This window comes from Odocoileus virginianus, unplaced genomic scaffold (genome assembly GCF_023699985.2).
Source record: "Odocoileus virginianus isolate 20LAN1187 ecotype Illinois unplaced genomic scaffold, Ovbor_1.2 Unplaced_Contig_17, whole genome shotgun sequence".
NCBI classification, from domain to species: domain Eukaryota; kingdom Metazoa; phylum Chordata; class Mammalia; order Artiodactyla; family Cervidae; genus Odocoileus; species Odocoileus virginianus.
The window spans coordinates 1,011,413-1,026,197 of NW_027224334.1; the positions used below are offsets into that span (position 1 = coordinate 1,011,413).

Below are 14,785 nucleotides of genomic sequence, written 5' to 3' on the forward strand. Positions count from 1 at the left end.
TTTTACCAGGAAAAGTTTTTATAGACCTTTCAGTAAATTATTTCTCAACCTCCCCATCCAGGTTTCATCCAGTTTCTCCCTGAATTCCTCCTAAGAGAGGAAGCTTACTACTTTCTTGAGGCAACTAATGATGCTGTTGACACATTATCGATTATTATTAGCTTCTTTCATCCATTAAGGCAAATCTGCTTCATTTTCACTTCTACTCCTGCCTCTGCTGCTGCTAAGTCACTTCAGTCATATCTGACTCTCTGCAACCCCATAGATGGCAGCCCACCAGGCTCCCCTGTCCCTGGGATTCTCCAGGCAAGAATACTGGAGTGGGTTGCCATTTCCTTCTCCAATGCATGAAAGTGAAAAGTGAAAGTGAAGTCGCTCAGTTGTGTCCGACTCTTAGTGACCCCATGGACTGCAGCCCACCAGGCTCCTCCGTCCATGGGATTTTCCAGGCAAGAGTACTGGAGTGGGGTGCCATTGCCTTCTCCGACTCCTGCCTCTAACCCTAAGAAAATCATAAATATTGAGCTTCTACCTCTTACACAGTATGTTATTTTGTGTTCAGAACTGGATTAACTATTTCTCATGTATTTGCATAGCATGTACAACTTAGATAATACATTAACTTAAATGATCTCATTTGACCTGCACAATGACCTTATAAAGAAGATGACATCATTATGCTAGTTTTATAGCTGAGGCAACTGAGCACTAAAGATGTAAAATTACTTGCTCCAAACTACTCAACTCTCACATAAAACAATAGGAGTTCAAATCTCATCTTTCTGTCCACTTTTTCAGCTCTATTCTATTCATAACAATGAAGAGTTTCTGGATCCTTCACTCATGGTGACAAATGGTGACAAAATATTGCCATTTCCTCAGTAATATTTACCATGTTTATTTTCTAATGGCAAGGCTTACAAAATCAAACACTTAGGCATGGCCTGTCCAGTGCAGAATTTAGTGAGGTGATCCTCTACCCTGTCCAAACTGAGCATGACATCGTTTAGTCGCTTCAAGGCCACAATCCCTTCCTGAGCCTCCCTTCACACTGTTGACCCATGCTGAACTTATAATTAACTTAAAGTTTGCTCTCCTGAGATTATAAACAATTCATGACTTCTTTTTGCTATTGTACAATTAATTTTGAAATATTAATTTCTACCAAATACTTCATTGATGCTACCAATATGTCCAGATTTTTAAAAATTTGGTTCCATGTCCTAAGTTTATGACACAACTGAAATGACAGACTTTTTATCTGACATCTAACAGAGCATTTTCCAGTGGCTTGCAATTGTCTCTCATATTTATTATGTATTCTCAGGAAGATCTCAGTGAACAAGAAAAAATGATGTATTTTACTTATCAAGAACTTTCAGTACCTTATGCTGAATCGAAAATTATAAAATTTAAGGCAATGCAAGTAGCCAATGACAGAGATGGATTTTGTTCAGATCAGTCACTGAGTCATGTGCGACTCTTTGTGATCCCATTGACTGCAGCATGCCAGTCTTCCCTGTCCATCACCAACTCCTGGAGATTGCATGCCATGGTGATGCCATCCAACCATCTCATCCTCTGTTGTCCCCTTCTCCTCCTGCCTTCAATCTTTCCCAGCATCAGGGTCTTTTCAAATGAGTCAGCTCTTCGCATCAGGTGGCCAAAGTATTGGAGCTTCAGCTTCAGTATCAGTCCTTCCAATGAATATTCAGGACTGATTTCCTTTAGGATGGACTGGTTGGATCTCCTTGCAGTCCAAGGGACTCTCAAGAGTCTTCTCCAATACCACAGTTCAAAAGCATCAATTCTTCAGCATTCAGCTTTCTTTATGGTCCAACTCTCACATCCATACATGACTACTGGAAAAACCATAGCTTTGACTAGACAGACCTTTGTTGGCAAAGTAATGTCTCTGCTTTTTAATATGCTGTTTAGGTTGGTCATAGCTTTTCTTCCAAGGAGCAAGAGTCTTTTAATTTCATGGCTGCAGTCACCATCTGCAGTGATTTTGGAGCCCCCCCAAATAAAATCTCTCACTGTTTCCATTGTTTCCCCATCTATTTGCCATGAAGTAATGTGACTAGATGCCAAGATCTTAGTTTTTTGAAGGTTGAATTTTAAGCCAGCTTTTTCACTCTGCTCTTTCACTTTCATCAAAAGCCTTCTCAGTTTCTCTTTGCTTTCTGCCACAAAGGTGGAGTCATCTGTGTATCTGAGGTTATTGATATTTCTCCCGACAATCTTGATTCCAGCTTGTGCTTCATCCAGTCCAGCATTTTGCATGATGTACTCTGCATATAAGTTAAATAAGCAGGGTGACAATATACAGCCTTGACATACTCCTTTCCCAATTTGGAACCAGTCTGTTGTTCCATGTCCAGTTCTAACTGTTGCTTCTTGACCTGCATACAGATTTCTCAGGAGGCAGGTCAGGTGGTCTGGTATTCCCATCTCTTTAAGAATTTTCCACAGTTTGCTGTGATCCACACAGTCAAAGGCTTTGACTTAGTCAATAAAGCAGAAGTAGATGTTTTTCTGGAACTCTCTTGCTATTTTGATGATCCAAAGGATGTTGGCAATTTGATCTCTAGTTCCTCTTCCTTTTCTAAATCCAGCTTGAAGTTCTCGGTTCACGTACTGTTGAAGCCTTGCTTGGAGAATTTTCAGCATTACTTTTCTAGTTTGTGAGATGAGTGCAATTGTGTGGTAGTTTGATCATTCTTTGGCATTGCCTTTCTTTGAGATTAGAATGATATGCAGCACTCTTTAACCATATTTCTCAGGTATAACTATCCTGCTTATCCTTAGAATGACTCTTTAGATGAAAATATATAATAAGGTTTTAATAAAAAATTATAAATTATAATCAAGGCTGGGACAAGTAATCGTATGTAAAAATAAATACGTTTTACTCAAAAGAACTCATTATTGGGTTCACATTGGAGTGTCAATCTGAATTATTGGAAGGTACTCTGTACCTGATTTCAAAGCTAGTAAATGGTATGAAATAACTATACTATAAAGAGCAACATGTTTTTTTATTAGCTGGGAATTTTGTTTTCTCTCCATTCTTATTGAACTTATTTTTGAAAAATACTGCCTGTTTCATCTTTGAGAAGAGAAATCAGGCCTAGGCCAGCATCTGGCTTAGGACAGGCTATGTGAAAGGGAGTGAGGTCAGAAGGGAACTGAAGGTCATGGGAACATCAAGACCATTCAGGTAATAGCCTATCTCCTCCTGGATGATTTCTTCTTGAAAGATTTCTCTGAAACCCAGGAAGCCACAGGTTCAGCTTTGCAAAGGGAGGATGTTTTCCATGTGAAATTAAATCACAGAGATAATCTTTTCAGAAATTAGCATCACTCATGAATCATAGCCAGAATTTAGAATTGAGTCTGTGCTCATTTTTGACCATTTTATAGTTCCTTGATTTAACCGTTTAAGGTTGGCTGTGGTGAGCACCTAACAATAATGTATACAAACCCAATCTTTCCTCCCAGCAGTCACCACCACCCATTACCTCGGTGCAATGCCAGGGGTCTCCTGTGTGGGTAAGCCTTTTCCAATTAGATGGGTAAACCCTAATGTGTACAGATTCTTCTCTTTTTAGTAACCTCTTTTAAAGAGCTAAGTAGATGGGAAGCCTACAAGAAAAGCAAAGTATCTTGTGTAGGCTGTGAATCCTAAATAGAAGGGATTTAACCTTGACAGATGTTGATGGGATTGAGCCTAAATTTTGGAAACACCCAAGGGTTTGTTGGTCAATAAAACCCTTTAATGATTTCACTGATTTTCAGGACATAGGGCTTTCCAGGACAGCAGGGGAGTACTAACCACATGTGGAGTACAACAGGGTGTTTCAAGTCAGCAGTTGCCTAAATTTCAGAAGACCTTGCCCAATAGATGGTTTGGACCCATGCCAGTCCTTTCACATAGCCACTCCAGAGTGGCTGGCAGACTCTAGCCCACCTCCAGATGTACCAGTGATAGCTCCATTATATTTCTTGCAACAACAACTAACATGTCACAGGAAAACTTGACATGTTAACCATGAGATGAATCATCCTAAACCTGAAATGTCATCTCTCTCCAGAAAAGCTAAATACCATGTAATTCTTTACTGGATCATTCATCAATTCTTGGCCACTGTCATTGACAGATTAGATTCAAAGAACAGAAGATGTGATACCATTTTAAAACATAAAGTAACTTCTGTACCAGGAAAACAATTGCTATAGATGAGGTCATTCAGCTAGAACACTTAGGGTTTTTTCAAGGTTTTAGCATAAAACTCATGAAAACATGACATACTTAGGTGGACTGTAGTGACTTTCTCTATAACTCAGCATCTCTTTCATTTAATGATATATTTTGTCAAATTTTAAGTGTCAACAATAGCTATTGTTTACATCCAGTTAGTATATACACATTTTTAAACTGAAGATATCAAGGTTGGAATGAATTATGATTGTAAAAATGAGCTGGTAAATTTCAGACTAATGACCCATTAGATCAAGGATAGATTTTAAATAGCATTACCTCTAGCACCGTCATTTTCTCAGTAATTCACCACAAACTTGAAATGATTATTTAGAATTATAGCATTCATTAATAGCAAAACTAGAACTTCACCAAAGTTCTCTTAATTACACATGTATAGAGTTAAAACCTCAAGAGGATATGTCAGATCCCCTGGTGACATTTATATGGTAAATTAGTTTAAGAGCATGAGCTTTGGAATCAGGCAACCTAGCTTTTAAACATTGACTTTGCTGGTTACTAGGGCCATTATCTGATAAATTACTTAAATTCTCAGAGCCCTAGTTTCCTCACATCTATATAATCTATAGACACAGAAATAATAGTATCACCCCTATAATGATGTTTCCAGAAGTAGAGAATGATTCAATAACCTAGTTTTAGATTTCTCCTTTCTCCTTACTTCTTTTCCTGTTGTCAGGATACATACATTTAATGAACAAATACAGTTCACATCCCAAGTTAACAATTTTTGTTAACTTACCTTTCTCAGAGTTAAGTTTAATATTTATTTACTCATTCACTCAACAATATTTAATCTTCATAAAGATTATAATCTGAGATGGGAAAAATGGCTTCTACAAAGAAAACCAGCTCTTAAATAAAGAAAGGTCCAAATGTGGTACAGAAACTTTAAACTCTGACAACAGGCAGTATGAGATCAAGGTTAAGAGACTTAGTTTTGGGATCACACTGTGTGTGAAGCATGGTTTAGCCACTCACCATCTATATTATCTTGAGTAATTACTCAGCTGCTCTGGATTTTAGATGTTTGATTGCAGACTGTAAATAATGCCTACCTCATAAGGCTGAGAGCTTGATTATTATTACATTCAAGTCAATTGTAATAAGTGCATATTTATTCTACATTACCAGTATCAGTTCAGTTCAGTTCAGTTGCTCAGTTGTGTCCAACTCTTTGCGACCTCACGGACTGCAGCATGCCAGGCCTCCCTATCCATCACCAACTCCCAGAGCTTGCTCAGACTCATATCCATTAAGTCAGTGATGCCATCCAACCATCTCATCCTCTGTCATCCCCTTTTCCTCCTACCTTCAATCATTCCCAGCATCAGGGTCTTTTCAAATGAGTCAGTTCTTTGCATCAGGTGGCCAAAGTATTGGAGTTTCAGCTTCAGCATCAGTCCTTCCAATGAATATTCAGGACCGATTTCCTTTAGGATGGACTGGTTGGATCTCCTTGCAGTCCAAGGGACTCTCAAGAGTCTTCTCCAACATCACAGTTCAAAAGCATCAATTCTTTGGTGCTCAGCTTTCTTTATAGTCCAACTCTCACATCCATACATGACCACTGGAAAAACCAAAGCTTTGACTAGACAGATCTTTGTTGGGAAAGTAATGTCTCTGCTTTTTAGTATGCTCTCTAGGTTGACTATAACTTTTCTTCTAAGGCATAAGCATCTTTTAATTTCATGGCTGCAGTAACCATCTGCAGTGATTTTGGAGACCTCCAAAATTAAGTCTGTCACTGTTTTCACTGTTTTCCCATCTATTTGCCATGAAGTGATGGGACCAGATGCCATGATCTTAGTTTTCTGAATGTTAAGCTTTAAGCCAACCTTTTCACTCTCCTCTTTCACTTTCATCAAGAGGCTCTTTAGTTCTTCACTTTCTGCCATAAGGGTGGTGCCATCTGCATATCTGAGGTTATTGATATTTCTCCTGGCAATCTTGATTCCAGCCCAGCGTTTCTCATGATGTACTCTGCATATAAGTTAAATAAGCAGGGTGACAATATACAGCCTTGATGTACTCCTTTCCCGATTTGGAACCAGTCTGTTGTTCCATGTCCAGTTCTAACTGTTGCTTCTTGACCTGCATACAGATTTCTCAAGAGGCAGGTCAGGTGGTCTGCTATTCCCATCTCTTTAAGAATTTTCCAGAGTTTGTTGTGGTCCACACAGTCAAAGACTTTGGCATAGTCAATAAAGCAGAAGTAGATGTTTTTCTGGAACTCTCTTGCTTTTTTGATGATCCAAAGGATGTTGGTAATTTGATCTCTGTTTCCTTTGACTTTTCTATATCCAGCTTATGCATCTGGAAGTTCATGGTTTACATACTGTTGAAGCCTGGCTTGGAGAATTTTGAGCATTATACAAGTATATTTATTATGTAAAACAAATACACAGTGCCAGTATACAATGCTTAGCGTATATTTGCTAGACAATATTTAGTAAATAATAAGTGCTTACTTTGGCTTGCCTGGTGGCTCATCAGTAAAGCATCTATCTGCAGTGGACGAGATGCAGATTCAGTCTGTGGGTCAGGAAAAGATCCACGGAGAAGAGAATGGCAACCCACTCCAGTATTGGAGCCTGGGGAATCCCATGAACCAAGGAGCCTGGCAGGCTACAGTCCATAGGGAAGCCAGTCAGACATGACTTAGTGCTAAACCACCACCAAGTGCTTACCCTCAATGATATTATTTACATGAAGATCAAGATTTAAATATGTATGTTTGAAAGAGAGTACATATGTGTTATGGGTATAGGTAGATTATTCCAACCATGAAATGTGCTGAAGAGAGACACCCTTTGCAGTTTACTGTAAGCCCAGGTTGGATGCATGAGACAAGTGCTCGGGGCTGGTGCACTGGGAAGACCCAGAGGGATGGGATGGGAGGGAGGCGGGAGGGGGGATCGGGATGGGGAACACATGTAAATCCATGGCTGATTCATGTCAGTGTATGGCAACAATATTGTAAAGTAATTAGCCTCTAACTAATAAAAATAAATGTAAAAAAAAAAAGATATAGAGTTGGCCCCAATATGTCCAAAGAGAGAACACTTTAGTCAATAGTAGCACAAGATCAGATGGTAGTTATCAGGGATAGGGGAGAGGAATGGGGATAAACACCCGGTTGTTTTAACATTTGGTTATATTGAAGAGTACATTTATCTTTAGGTTGCTTATCATTGTAATCAGTAAAGAAATTTGACCTATACATCAGTATATTATGCTTTTTTTGGAGAATCTAATTAGAAAAGGCCAAACCAACTAGAGACAGACAATCATTAACATCTATCCTTCAGTTCCCGAGTTGCTTGAAAATGGATCTATAAAACTTCCATTGGTTTTAGGTCAAGCTTCTCAGGAAATTCTTTTTAATCACTTTTTATTTTATATTGGAGTATAGTTGATTAACAATGTTGTGTTAGTTTCAGGTGTATAGCAAAGTGATTCAGTTATACATATACATGTATCTATTCTTTTTCAAATTCTTTTCCCATTTAGGTTGTTACATAATATTAAGGAACATCTACAAAGGTAGCAGACTTCTTTGCTTTCATCAAATTGATGGTTTGAAGGATAACAGATTTGAATATAAGAGGAAGATAGAGCAGGTTTTACAATGAATTGCTTAAGGTTTTGAGAATTTAAATGTAGAGCAGGAGAAATTAGGTGGACACAGAACCAGCTGGGGGCCCCCATCTTACGTTTTGCATTACTGCCATAGTACTCTTAGCATTCTGGAGGGAGCCAGGATGGCAGATGCCTGCTGCTGAGCCTGTGTTGCCTGCCACTAAAGACGACAGACCCGTAAGCTAAAAAAGATATGAGACGAAGGAAACTGTGTTCTCCAGATTTTCAGTGTCAGTTGTTGTTCAGATGTCATTAGATTAATACAGAAAATAGAAACTTTGCCTTTGATAAGGATTTTTGAGTTGGGAGTCTGAGCTGGGAATTAGGGGGAAGTGGGAAACCTATGCAGTTTTGGTTTCTTTTATAAGATCTGTCTGCTAGTTAAATTTGTTTTTCTTAGCTTCAGAATTGAGGTTTAAACAATTCTTATTGCTTTATCAATATTATTTTTCTATCATGATTTCATCTATGTTATGCTCAATGGTTATATTTTACTGGAAAACAATTTTTTCCTCAGATTTTCTCAAATAGAACCTGTTTTCTTCTGATTTCTTAGTGGCTGCATAAAGGATTTCATCCTAACAAGATACTTCCTTTAGACTGGGGAGATAGGCACTGATGTCAGAAGCATGAATCCTTGCAATTGAGGAGAAAAAGACAAGAATGAAAGTGACAGATGAATTTACCAGCTGTGCTGACTGACCTTTGTAATGGCAGCCAGGCAATCTAGCATGCAATGGCAAACTTAGCTGAGGGTCAGCTGCTGTTTTCAATGAAGATGTAATATAGTGGAGGAAGTAAAAATGATACACAAGACTTCAAATTCAGTGGAGGACAGGAATGAGGTTCCAGGCCCCCCTTCCTTTGAAAGACCAGTGTTTGGGGACAGAAAGAATAGGATCTGCCTCCTAAGGACAAGGATTGAAAGAGCTATTTAGTGGTTATTGCCATGTAGGCATTGGTGCTTCCAAGACAATAGGGAATTGGAATGACAGGCAAGGTCATGTAGAATAGTAGAGTCCTTGGAGAGTACATGGTCAACCCAACAGGCTTGTTGTCCAAAATCCAGCTCCCCTGAGCACTTGGATTTAGTCAACAAAAATGATACTAGATGATAAGAGCTGGTGGATTGAAGATACTGAATAAGTCAACATTGTTTTCAGTGACGGTAATGATGAGCCTGAACCTGTGCATATGGCCTCAAGAATTCCTAGAAGGAAGGTCTTGATAAATACAAACAGTAAGAGGGATTAGGAAGGGGAACTGTTTAACATTTGCCCAATATACTATCAGTAGGCACTTAAACTGCATTAGTTCATTAACTATTAGTAAATTCTGAGTATTATTATCCTCACATTATTGATGTGATGAGATTCAGAATGTTAGACATTGGTATACTATTTGCAACTCAGTATGTCATGGCTTTGAATGCATACTTTGAGTCCCATACCATGATGTATCCATATTCATGGCCCATGTTATATTGAGAGGGGCCAAAGGTGGACATTCTCAGCATACTTTCACATACATGTCATTTAACTTAAGAGATCAGGTATAAAATTTATCATAAAATATTTTGTGTGTTATGGCAGCAGTTCCCAACCTTTTTATCACAAGGGACTGATTTCATGGAAGACAGGTTTTCCATGGATTAGGGTAGGGGTTGGTTTCTTGATGATTCAGTTCAGTTCAGTCACTCAGTCATGTCTGACTCTTGCGACCCCATGGACTGCAGCATGCCAGGATTCCCTGTCCATCACCAACTCCTGGAGCTTGCTCAAACTCATGTTCATTGAGTCAGTGATGCCATCCAGCCATCTCATCCTCTGTTGTCCTTTTCTCCTCCTGCCTTCAATCTTTCCCAGCATCAGTGAGTCAGTTCTTTGCATCAGGTGGCCAAAATATTGGAGCTTCAGCTTCAGCATCAGTCCTTCCAATGAATATTCAGGACTGATTTCCTTTAGGATGGACTGGTTTGATCTCCTTGCAGTCCAAGGGACTCTCAAGAGTCTTCTCCAACACCATAGTTCAAAAGCATCAATTCTTCAGTGCTCAGCTTTCTTTATAGTCCAACTCTCACATCCATACATGACCACTGGAAAAACCATAGCTTTGACTAGATGGACCTTTGTTGGCAAAGTAATGTCTCTGCTTTTTAATATGCTGTCTAGGTTGGTCATAGGATGACTCAAGTGCATTAAATTTATTGCACACATTAATGCTGCTGCTGATCTGACAGGAGATATCAGTCTGTGGCCCAGAGGTTGAGGACCCTTGCTTTATGGAATTATAAAGAGTAGATTATGGAACCATCTTGTATGGACTATCACCTAGTTGCAGAGTGCACTAGTCTCTATTACATGCCCTTTAAAGAATTCAGAGAGATGACATCTTTATCTTCTAGGTGGGAGGCAAACTAGATGAATACACAGATTGCCCTATAAACCTGTCCCCCTCAAAAGTTCAAGATGTATTCATGGAATTAGGATTGAGCCTGTCACTATGAAGAAAAAGATTAAAACTCAAAGATCCTTGAAAGAGAACTTAAGAATCTAAAGTCAGGTAAAACTCCCAAAGGCTGTTTGAAAGCATTAAGCTGCAGAAGAATATGCTGATAACAAGTGAGAAGCGGGGACAACCAGAAGCACATAAGGGATTAAAATGCCAGTTACAGAAACAAAAGACTTCAAAAAGGATTAAATTAAGGTATAAAGAGCAGAGGGATTTGTGCAGCTCAGATTATTGGTGAAAGTTATGAAAGTTTTCTTCACTAATTTGTCAACCTGAATGTCATTTAGACTGTTATGGGTAAATTGGATACTAATAATCACTGCTTGAGCTTTTAGCTCAGATGTTCAATTACTTCTGCATCAGTATATACCAAGGAAGCTCTCGCATTCCATTCCTTTGTTGGTCTGGAAAGAGGTTGGCAATTGGGTAAACTTTCTTTAGTTGTTATTTTGTATGCTTAATATTTACACAAAAATTGGTCAAAGATAGTACCAGAAAAGTCCAAATCAAACTGAATTTTGGGAGCTACAGAGTAATAAAAAATAATCACTCTTTGATGCAATTAATATTTATAGAGAATGTACTCTATGCTAATTGTAATTACTGGGCGACCATGGTTCATGCCTTCATTGATCTAACAGTCTAGTTTTAGGGAAGCAACAACAAAGATAAATATCAGACTGCAACTATGACAAGGACGATGATGATGAGTTTAGCACATTTGAAATTGGCCTCTTCGTGTGCTGAGAAGGCTTCCCTAAGGACACAATTTTCATTCTTGAATCCTCTGAAAGATGTTGTTTAATCACTAAGTCATGTCTGACTCTTTGCACCCCCATGGACTATAGCTTTCCAGGCTCCTCTGTCCACGAGATTTCCCAGTCAAGGATATTGGAGTGGGTTGCCATTTCCTTTTGCAGGGGATCTTTCTGAGCCAGGATTGAAACTGCATCCCCTGCATTTCTGGCATTGGAAGGCGGATTCTTTACCACTGAGCCACCTGGGAAGTCTTCTGAAAGATGAGTAGGTTTTAACTAGAAAAACAAAATGGGAACAGTTCCCCCAACAGAGGCATAATATTTGCAAAGTTTTCTTGAGTCAACTAGAAGCAAAATAAAAGTGTGAAACTTAAAGGAGTGAGTCAGAGAGACCAAGAGGTGGGGAGCTTGGAATAGGAAAAGGTTAGAGATAGGTAGGGACTTGACAATGCAGGGGCCATCTTTTGAGCTCCACATGGATGCTACTAGCTGATGTTATTTAAATTTGGATTTAAAGTCATTAAAACTAACGAGAATTAAGAATTGAGTTCTTCAGTTGAACTTGCTACATTTCAGGTCTCAATTGCCCATTTGCAGCTAGTAGACACCATATTGGAGAGTTCAGGGAACATTTCCATTATTGAACAAAGTTCTACTGGATAGCACTGTGTTAGATTTAGCTTTACCTTAAGAGCAATGGGATGTCACAGACAGATTTTCTTTAAAGTTGAAGAGTGGAGTGATGTGACCAGAAGGCACATTTTGAAAAGAACTTGATAGCTATAGAATAGAGGCAAGTTTGGCTGGGGAAAAGTGGATTGTATTTAAGTAGACAATTTATAGGGCTTCCCTGGTGGCTCAGAGGTAAAGAATCCACCTGCAATGCAGGAGCTGCAGGAGATGTGGGTTTGATCCCTGGGTCAGAAAGATCCCCTGGAGAAGAAAGTATAAATACAGTAAATGACTTTCCTTTGCCAAAATTTGTGGCTTCAAAGGATGAACAGGAATGTCATCATGCAGCCTCATATTCTTCAGATTCTGAAAATCAAGGGTCTTATGCTGGTATAACCCCCCCTACCAGCTGGCAGGGGACAAGTGAAAAAGGGGTCCACAGACCATGATACTGTCTAGCCTCATGCATCTGTAGATCAGCAGGAACCTGCGTTCCCAGTAGTTTCATCACAGCAGTCTCCATCAACTTCTCCAAACACATAGAGGAAGCAAAACCATCATCCCAGTGGATCAAACAATGAGAGGCCTCTTGCAGAACCTGGGCCATTCTGGTCTCCCTTTGGTAAAGCACAATCAGGTTCTTCTGCTGGTGATACAGTGTGGTTAGGACATTCTCCACTTCCACCTCAAGAAAACTGGGTCAGTTTTGCAGATATTCCACCAACCAGTACTCTTTTAACCATGCATCCTGCTTCTGTCTCGGACCAGACAACAGTACAAACTGTAGCCTCAGCTACAACTACCAATGAAATTTGTAGGCAATCCAGTAGTTATGACGATCCTTGGAAAATAACAGATGACCAAAGACAGTATTATGTAAATCAGTTTAAAACCATTCAGCCTGATCTAAACAGATTTATTCCTGTTTAGCTACAGGATCTACAGCTAAAGAGTTTTTTTTGCAAAATTGAAACTTCCTATTCTTGAAGTTTCTCATATTTGGAGACTCTTAGATTTTGATAAAGATGGAGCCTTGACACTGGTTGAGTTTTGTGCTGCATGTCATCTGATAGTTGCTTGGAAGAATGGCTATGACTTACAGAAAAAACTCCCTGAAAGCTTAATGCCCAAACTGATTGATTTGGAAGATTCAGCAGACGTTTGTGATCAGTCAGGTGAGGTAGGTTATTCAGGCTGTCCTGCAGAAGCTCCTCCAAGAAAATCTCTGTCAATGCCATCACTAAATCAGAGTTGGCCCCAGCTGATCAGAGCAGTGAGCAATGGGAGACATTTAGTGAATGCTCTTCAAGCTCACAAACTCTGACCCAATTTGATTCTAACATTGCACCAGCTGATCCTGATACTGCTATTGTTCGTCCAGTTCCCATTTGTATGACTCCAAGCAAAATCCACATGCAGGAAATGGAACTTAAAAGAACTGGCAGTGATTGTACTAATCCCACTAAGTCCATTGCTTGTGAAAACATCTGACCTTTCAGAAGAAAATAAGATAAATTCATCAGTGAAATTTGCTTCTGGAAATACTGTAGCAGATGGTTACAGTACTTCAGACTCTTTTACTTCAGATCCAGAACAGATTGGAAACAATGTAACTCATCCAAGGTCTCATTCAGGAACCTCTCCTGAAAACACTGCAAGACCATCTCCACCTCCAAGGCCTCAGCTTTCTCATTCTAGATCATCATCTTTAGGTATGAATCAGACCTTTTCCATCACAAGACAGCAACAGGCTGGAGCTGTTGCCCAACCTCCTGCAGTGCCCTCAAGAGCACAGCCCTCACAGGCTCCTCATCCTGTTGTGCATCGGCCAGTGGATGCCATTGGCCTCATAACTCACACTAGTACCTCACCTCAGCAGATACCAGAACAACCAAACTTTGCAGATTTCAGCCAATTTGAAGTATTTGCTGCAAATGAAGAACAAGATGATGAAGCCGAGAAACATCCAGAGGTCTTGCTGTTTGAAAAAGCTTCTGATCCCGCAAATTTTCTTTGAGTTGCCAAAATAGTAAAATTAAAGAAAAGACAGCGCTAGTGCTCCCGCCAATATGAGCAAAGCCACAACACCTGTTGCTCCACCACCTAAACCTGTCTGAAGGAGATAATAATCAGAAGATGAACTAAGGCCAGAAGCTGGTGAACATGCGCAGAAAACAGGTGTCCTAGCTGCTATTCTTGCATCACAACCTTCTATCCCTTGCTCTGTTGGGAAAGATAAGAAAGCTATTCAGGCATCAATTAGACGCAATAAGGAAACCAACACAGTTTTGGCCAGATTGAATAGTGAATTGCAGCAACAGTTAAAGTATGGTCCAGGGGAGATATTTTCCCTGGAAGTTCAACTGGAACAGCTTTGACCATTCTCTCACCTATAAGCCAGTTGCCGTTAACTGTGAACATACCTGTTTTTAAGCGGTTTTGGGTTCAAAGCCAATTTGGAGACCCAGACATTCAGCTCACTGCTTAATTCAACATTAAATTTTATGATTCTGTTTTGCCCTATATGTTCACCATTGTATTTAAGTATCTTTTATTTTTTAATTTCAACAATAAAAGGGTCAGGATGACTTAAAAAAAAAAAAAAAAAAAGAGCTACCCACTCCAGTATTCTTGCCTGGAGAATCCCATGGACAGAGGAGCCTGGTGTGGCTACAGTCCATAGGGCCTCAAAGAGTCAGACATGACTGAAGCGACTGAGCATTCATGCACATAGGTAATTTAACAAGCTATGTAAGGACTTCGCTGGTGGTACAGTGGCTAGGACTTCAAGCTCCCACTATAGAGGGCTCGTGTTAAATCCCTGGTCTAGGAACTATATCCAACATGCCACAGCGAAAGATTCCACATGTGGCATCGAAGATCAAAGATCCCATGTGCTGCAACTAAGACATGGCTC

General features: G+C 39.6%; 1 pseudogene; it reads left to right on the forward strand.

Moving 5' to 3' along the window:
- Window positions 1-10,535: 10,535 nt before the first annotated feature.
- On the forward strand, window positions 10,536-14,391 carry LOC110137757 (ralBP1-associated Eps domain-containing protein 1 pseudogene; annotated as a pseudogene).
- Window positions 14,392-14,785: the final 394 nt, after the last annotated feature.